Source organism: Rhagoletis zephyria, unplaced genomic scaffold (assembly GCF_001687245.7).
Source record: "Rhagoletis zephyria isolate East Lansing unplaced genomic scaffold, Rhagoletis_zephyria_1.1 Rzeph_scaffold_09422, whole genome shotgun sequence".
NCBI classification, from domain to species: domain Eukaryota; kingdom Metazoa; phylum Arthropoda; class Insecta; order Diptera; family Tephritidae; genus Rhagoletis; species Rhagoletis zephyria.
In genome coordinates, this window is record NW_016166500.1 from 16,712 (window position 1) to 24,092 (window position 7,381).

The 7,381-nt window shown below is 37.4% G+C and overlaps 1 protein-coding gene across 1 annotated transcript in view; it reads right to left on the reverse strand.

Moving 5' to 3' along the window:
- The window catches only part of LOC108375780 (protein melted-like), a gene marked incomplete at its 3' end in the record, with an annotated part of 23,733 nt that extends 16,707 nt beyond the window's left edge, over nt 1-7,026 (reverse strand). Inside the window, exon 1 of the mRNA XM_017631931.1 lies at nt 6,800-7,026. The remainder of the gene's footprint in view (nt 1-6,799) is intronic.
- Nucleotides 7,027-7,381: the final 355 nt, after the last annotated feature.

Genomic DNA, 7,381 nt, shown 5'->3' on the forward strand with positions numbered 1-7,381 from the left:
CACAACGCAAAAGTGCACTATGTATGACATTGAATTGTTTAAATTGATAACTTGCATATTTATATTTACCTATTAGTATCTTCAATTATCCAACTTGTAAAACGTATTTAGTGAATACCCTAACTTGCATTGTAAAAGTTTTATAAGTAGTTTGCATTGAATTTGAGTGGTTGGCAACGCGCGTTGGTAATGCAGCGCGCGCAGCTGACATATAGGTTGACAAATGTCAACAAAGAATTATACATACATAAAATTTTTCAAGTTTGTCGTGTGCGGTCGCAACCCAGAAAAAATACCTTTGCGTTAATCAAAAACAAAGATTATTGAATAAAATTGTACCCTAAAGTTCAAGTTCGGTATTTTTTATTTCGAGTCGCCAAATCCGTGTCGGTAAGCGCGCCAGCCCACTCCCCTCGTTTGAAAGCCACGTGAGTTTGCGCACGGAAGCCGCCGCAACCCACGGGAGCACAACAGCCCCATCCTCGCCAAACCAGCATCCCCGCCGCGGGAATACCGCATCGCCGCCAGAAGGCAGTCACCGTCACCCTAGTAGCAGCGAACCATCCAGCCACCACCGCCGCAACCTTCGCCGACCTTCAACCGCAACGCCATCTCCGCCACTCCACGCCCGAATCGCAGCACCCTAAAGAGGAGTAGAGCCCCCCTTAATATACGTATTAATTTATAAGTGTACATATGTACATTAGACCGTACCACCCTACAAGCAAACACAAAAAAGTTCATCGCACATCTCGGAGTCTTAAAGTATTTTTGCAAGGTAATTTCGAAAATATTTTTTTTTGTCCGAACCTCTTTTTGCATTTTTCGGTGACACCTATGTACACTCGGCAAGAAAATTTTCCTGCTGGGATCATCATAATACTTACTTAACAAAAGTTTAATAGTTTCTGGTGAGCTTTAATTTACGTGCATTAGGTTGGCACATTACGGTGATAAGAACTGAGATCTGGTAGGTAAGTACTTGAACCGGGTATTTGCTGAACTTTACAACAACAAAATTGTCTCCTCCGAAGTCCTTGCCGTTCGGTAAAAAAACCTTTTTATTTCGCAATTGGCTCGCAAAAATACTTCAAACTCAGGGGTGTACCAACGTTTTTTTTTCTGGCACGGTCTAATGTATGCACACGCACATAAGCGTTTGTTTGTTTGTGCAACGTTCACATTGCATAACGGCACTTGTAACTTACCATAAATACAAGCACACTTGCTGTTGCATTAATGGCGGCGGCTACTGACGAGTATTGTTGTTGTTAGTGGCGCTGTTGCTTGCAACAAACGCGGCAACAGCTGTTTAAGCCCTTAGCCACTGAATATGAATTGAATTTCGTACGATCGGCTGGCAAGTGGGCAGCTGAGCTAGTTAAGCTGGTCGCCAGCAGGGAAACGTGTATGGCAGTCGTGGTTGGACGCTGGTTAGTTAGCTGAAATGGTGATTGAATGAGACGAGTTACGACAGTTGATGCATGGGACTGACTGACTGACTGACTGCGTTTGCGCGCTTGGACTGGTTGGCTGGTTTTTAGCGAGTAGAAAAACAAGCTTTTGTATGGCTCGCACGCGGGCAAATAAATGTCTACAACAAACGATATATTATATGCATATATATGTATGTATACATTAACAGCAGAAGTTGGTTTTGTTTTCTGTGGCCAGTTGGTTTCTGCTTCGTTGGCTCTTTATTGTTGCACTGTAACCGCAACAGCGTGTCGATAAAGTAACAAAAAAAAAATAATGCACTCCTACATACATTTATAGTCGCAAGGCAGTTACACACATACATATATATATAGCAGTGGTTCTCAACCAGATTTTTCTCACCGCTGAATGCGTCTCTAACATTCATAAGTCAGGCAACTTTACTTTCAAACACTTGTCCTACCAGAGCTTTTAAAAAGTTTGTTGTGCTCATGTTGTAAGTGTGCGGCGAAGGAAAATAAATAGTCCTTCAAGTTTTCTTATGGTGCGCCGAAAAGGGCTTTTAAATAAACTTAATAAACTCCATCATCATTCCATTCACCAAAAGAAGGAAGCTGAACCAGACCAAATCCATATTGTCAAGCGGCGAAATATCTACTAACTGGAACTGGAATTCACATCCAAAAACGAACGAATTGAAATCTGCCACTATATATCAACATCATGGCAGACAGAGAGGCGCAGTATTGAGAGCATTGGAATCATTTAAAACGTTGTCAAGGCTGGTAGACAAATGCAAAAGTGTACTGCGCAGACTAAGAATCCGTAACAAGATTACATTGTGGTGGGTTTCAGGTCATGAGAACTTTCGTGGCAACGAAAGGGTTAACAATCTCGTAAAACGCGTAGTTTTGCTGTGTTTCAACCAAGGGATACAACGTGAAGCTTTTAAAAAGGTGGGAGGAATCTCAGATTCAGAAAACTCTCGTATGTCCCTCTCATGGAGTCTATGAACCACTGCTTAGCCTTAGCCTTAGGGTCTAAGAAATATCACTGGTTAACTGAAAACATAGTTTTCTTTGATTTATTTTCGAACGAAGTTCCGTCATCCTTTGTCAAGCTTGGTTTGCAGACAAACCGGTTACGGCGTTGTGCCATCATCAGTGTAATTTTTCGTTCTGTCTGGTTCGAGTTTTTGTTCTTAATTTATGTTTATTTATCTTAGGTAATGTGATTTTCGTCGATCATTAATTATTAGATATGCCATGGTGTCCTTTTTTTTAGAAGCTGGTAATAGTTTTCTTCTATATCTTTCCAAATTTTCCAAAAGATAGGCTTTTTTTTTAGTGTTGACCTCTTGATATTACCCAAATATGCTACCAACGAACTATTCTTCAGCATTGGAACAAGAAAAAAATAGCAGGAGTTTAAAATCTGGAGAACTGGATGAGAGAGTACTTTTTTCTTCGCCAAATAGGTTCCTTTTTGCTGCAAACAATATTCGCCGGTGATCGTTTTACCAACATCGATCTCCTTTGGTGCGCGAAGTCCATTGTTTTGACTGTTTCTTTATCTCTGGTGTATTTCGATGCCTCAATTTTTCGTTCATGGCAACAAAACTGCGCAAACTTTCTCTTAACATTGTCAACCACCACTTTGAAGTGATCACACGGTTGCGCTTTTTGGATGCCATTTTCCTGACCACATAATGAATATCAAAATGTGTGCTACTTGCTCAGTTGAGCTGCCAACAGCTTCAGATACTTCACGCACTTTCATTCTTCGTTCGTTCAAATAAATTCCATTAATTTTATAGACGATATCCAGCGGAACGACTGCTTTTAGGGGACCTGAACGTTCGGCGTCACTTGTGCTGGTACCACTACATATAATTGAACTCAACAAACTGTTTCTTAATAATTGAAATTCATGGCGTAGAGTCTCTACACGACATAAATATTTATCGAGGCTTTCCTCTAGTTCGAGAAGGTTTTGTTCTTCAAAATCTACAATTATCTATTTTCACTGGCTGTCAAACACAAATTAAATGACTAATGGCACGCGTACCACAGTTTAAGAAGCGCTAATATAAGTACCTACAGTTACTGATAGTATAACAGTCACTTTAAAGTTTAAACGTATTTATGTTATTATGTACGCAGACATAAGTACATACATACATATGTATGTAGCGATGTATATTTGTCAGTATATAACAAATTTGGTCGGCATATCGACTTTTGCATTTTTCAACTGATTTGCACAGAAATTAAAGAAAAAAGTACTTTTTAGCAATAATCAGCGTTGAGATATCATTATATGCACACACATACATGCATGCACACCTACAAATAAAATCGTGTTTTGCCAATCTATACACACACATACGCAGACACACTTGTATTCATGAACTCACGAAACGCACACATGTATGCATATCTCACCTACGTATTCATATGTATTCCCTGCAGAGCGATGCACAGTGGGTACGTTTCATAAAAAAGTTGGTCATAAATAGTAAAAATGGACCTACAATTTTGAGATTAAGTACACAAGCTTCTTTAATGAATATCAGTAAATAGGGCAAAAATGAACTGTCTGCAAATACGCCCACATCCCATATAACGGGAATTTTGGAAAACGTTTAAAATGCAATATTTTCAAAACAGATAAGTAATTAGAATGGTCTAACTCGATATATAGGGATATATTTGAAGCAGGGACCGTAACACTTACAACTTTTATTAAGAAAATCGCTCGTTAATAATTATTTTTTGACTTTTATTTAATTACTCCTTAAATAAAATTTTTTTCTGATTTTCATTTTATAAATCCAAAACAACAATTATTTTTGATTTTTATCTAAATACTCTGTAAATAACAGTTATTTTTGATTTTTAAATTATACAGTGGCGGCCAAAAATGGATGAATGGTGTTTCATTTTTAATATTTACAATGTTTTTCAAGCTATAATTTTTTTTGGTATTTTTTTTTTTATAAAAATATGGTTCATGCTTTAACAAAAACCATATAAATCGTGCTTTCAAACTTAATACATAATTTAGAAAAATTCCACAAATTTCTATATAAATGTCGAGCTTTTTAACCAGAATTTTCAAAACTTTTTGGGTATGTAGTTAACAGCTAAAAAAATCGAATTGATTTTTAATAATGTTTTTTTTCTGACCGCTTTTCGGGGTTTTTCATATAAACTAATAATAATAATAGATTGGCGCTTACACATATGTTAGTGTTTGGCCGAGCTTCTCCTCCGATTTGTGGCGTGCGCCTTAATGTTGTCACACAAAGCGGAGGGACCTACAGTTTTACGCCGACTCCGAACGGCGATTGTATTTTTATGAGAAGCTGTTTTTCATGGCAGAAATACACTCGGAGGTTTGCCATTGCCTGCCGAGGGACGACCGCTGTTAAGAAAAAATTGTTTTCTATTTTTTTGCGATGTTACTTTGACCAGGGTTTGAACCCAGGCTTTGCGGAGTGGAAGCGCGCACTGCTTACCACTACACCACAGCGGCCACATATAAACTGGCGTTCACTTTTTTTTTATTTTTTTCGCAAACGGTCTTGCGCATACTCTTTCACAAATTTTCTGAGATACGGTGTTTTCGAACCGGCTGCCGAGATAGGTCGATCTATCACTCAGCCGTCGATATAAGAATATTCGCTAGTAAATAAGTTAGTTAGAGCACTTCATTGTAAAGTATAGATTTCTTACTTAAGTTTGGGCTCACTGTAACGCTAAACGTGAAATAATTTCAAAACTGTTTTTCTTTTTTCTTATCCTAGGTACGATCTGCCGATCGGCATTAAAACAAACGGATTTATTAACACTTAAATTTCTTTTGGATTTGTGGCCGCAATCTCCCACTGTGCGGCAGTTTATAGCTTCAGTATGACTTTGTAGTTGTTATTATTGTGCCAATGTTGATGACGATGATAAATTTTGTTTTATTTACGAAAGTTGTTATTGCATTTAAACGTGTTCATATTCATAGATATACAATACTTATCAGCTTTGGTTACCTTTAGTTAGTGCAAAAATTTATTTATTTTTTTTTTGTAATTTTTTTTTTGTTACAATTTTTAAGTCACACGTGTTTTTTGCTACTTTTCAACAAACTTTACACGAGTTAGATTTGTATTTTTTATTTTGTATGTAGTTCATATTACACTACTTTATAAACAAATTCATTACAATTAAAAATATGTACAAATAAAGCACCATGCAGCGATATAGCAAAAAAGCAAACAGAAACGAAAAATTAGCTGCAGCAAAATGAAATGCAGCGGGGAAGAATTTCGTGCATTGCTGCAGTGGCTTTGCAGCTTTGTGAATTTTTTCGCTGATGTTGCGAATTTTTCAAATCATTTTGTTGTTATTGGTATACATAGCTACATATGTATGTAGGTATGTTTTAGCACTTTAACGGCAAGATACTTAGACGCGAATAAATTCATAGTACATTGCCATTCTGTAAAACTGCAAATAACGCGCAGAAAGAAACAACACTGAAATTAAAATTTCGCTGGCACTTCGAAAACATTTGCGAAAATCACTCAAATATAATTTTGGCAAACGCAAAGGACATAAAAACGCACACCGTATACTATATATATATATATATATGTATATAAAATACTATATGTGTGTATAGGTACATATGTATGTATGTACGAAGGAAAACGCTTTCGTATTCTTTTAAATTCTTTTGCGAATCCATCATGGCACCACCCAGTCCGGTTCGCATTCTCGTACCAGTTTTTACTTCTTTTTAATTTGTTTTTGTTTTTTTTTTGTTTTTGCTCTGCTTTCTGGTTTAGTACCTACAGGCCATATAAAATTTAATGCCTTCACTCACTTCTTTTTTTTGTTTTTTTTTGTTCGTCACTCGCATTTTATTTTAAATTTTAGATTTTTTCATTTTTGCAACTTTTGTGGCTAGATTTTTTTAATTTTATGTGTGTTTTTTGTTTTCACTCGCTTCTTGTTGTTGCTGTTGCTGTGCACTTTACTGGTGGCCAAAATACAAAATACTTCAACAAGAACAAGTCGTCGTCGTTGGACGCATCAGCAGCAGCCGTAATACTCGTACCAACAAGTTCTTTATTTCTTTCTTGAATACTCGTCATTTACGTGTTGTTATTGTTGTTGTGGTTGTATGCTTTTCGTTTTTTTCACTTGTGTTTTTTTATTTAACTTTTTTCTTGATTTTTATTATTTTTTAATTCCACTTTTATGTGCTGCGGCTGGTTCTGGCCCGCGGCGCGACAACTTACTTACTTACTCACTTACTCGCTCACTCACTCACTACAACAACAACAAAAACAAAAAAAACTTACTTGAGAATATATTAACTGCTAGCTAGTAGCTGTTGGCAATTGTTTGCAGACATCCGCTTATCGCCCGACGATCGAACAAACGCGAATAAGCCAAATTGTAGACTGATTTGAAGCGCCACATCGTAAATGGCACAAACGCTCTGCGGCGGAGGAGATCGCACCTCGCCAACTCATTGCGCACACAGCTCGTCAGCGTACTCAGCTACGAGCAACCAACCAGTTTGTTTGGCTGACTAGCAGGCCGAGCTGGCTGGCATCAAGCAGTCAACAAGTGGGAGCTCGAATGTACGAGTATATGTATGTATTTATGTAGGTATCTACCTACATATGTGTGTAGAGATCAGGGCCAAGCGTCTACCAATTGGTTCTTTTATATCTCACACTTACATGGGTAAAACGAGAATGACCCTGTTGGAAAAATACCTTACGCGACCAGTAATGAAAAAAGTAGCGGAAATGTTTAATTTTGGCTAATCGTTAAGGTATTGGATTGATAGCGAATTAGCAAGCAAAGCCTTAAAGTCAGAGTGGGTGGGAATGGGAATATATTTCCCAGTTGGACTGATTAGACTAAAGCACAGG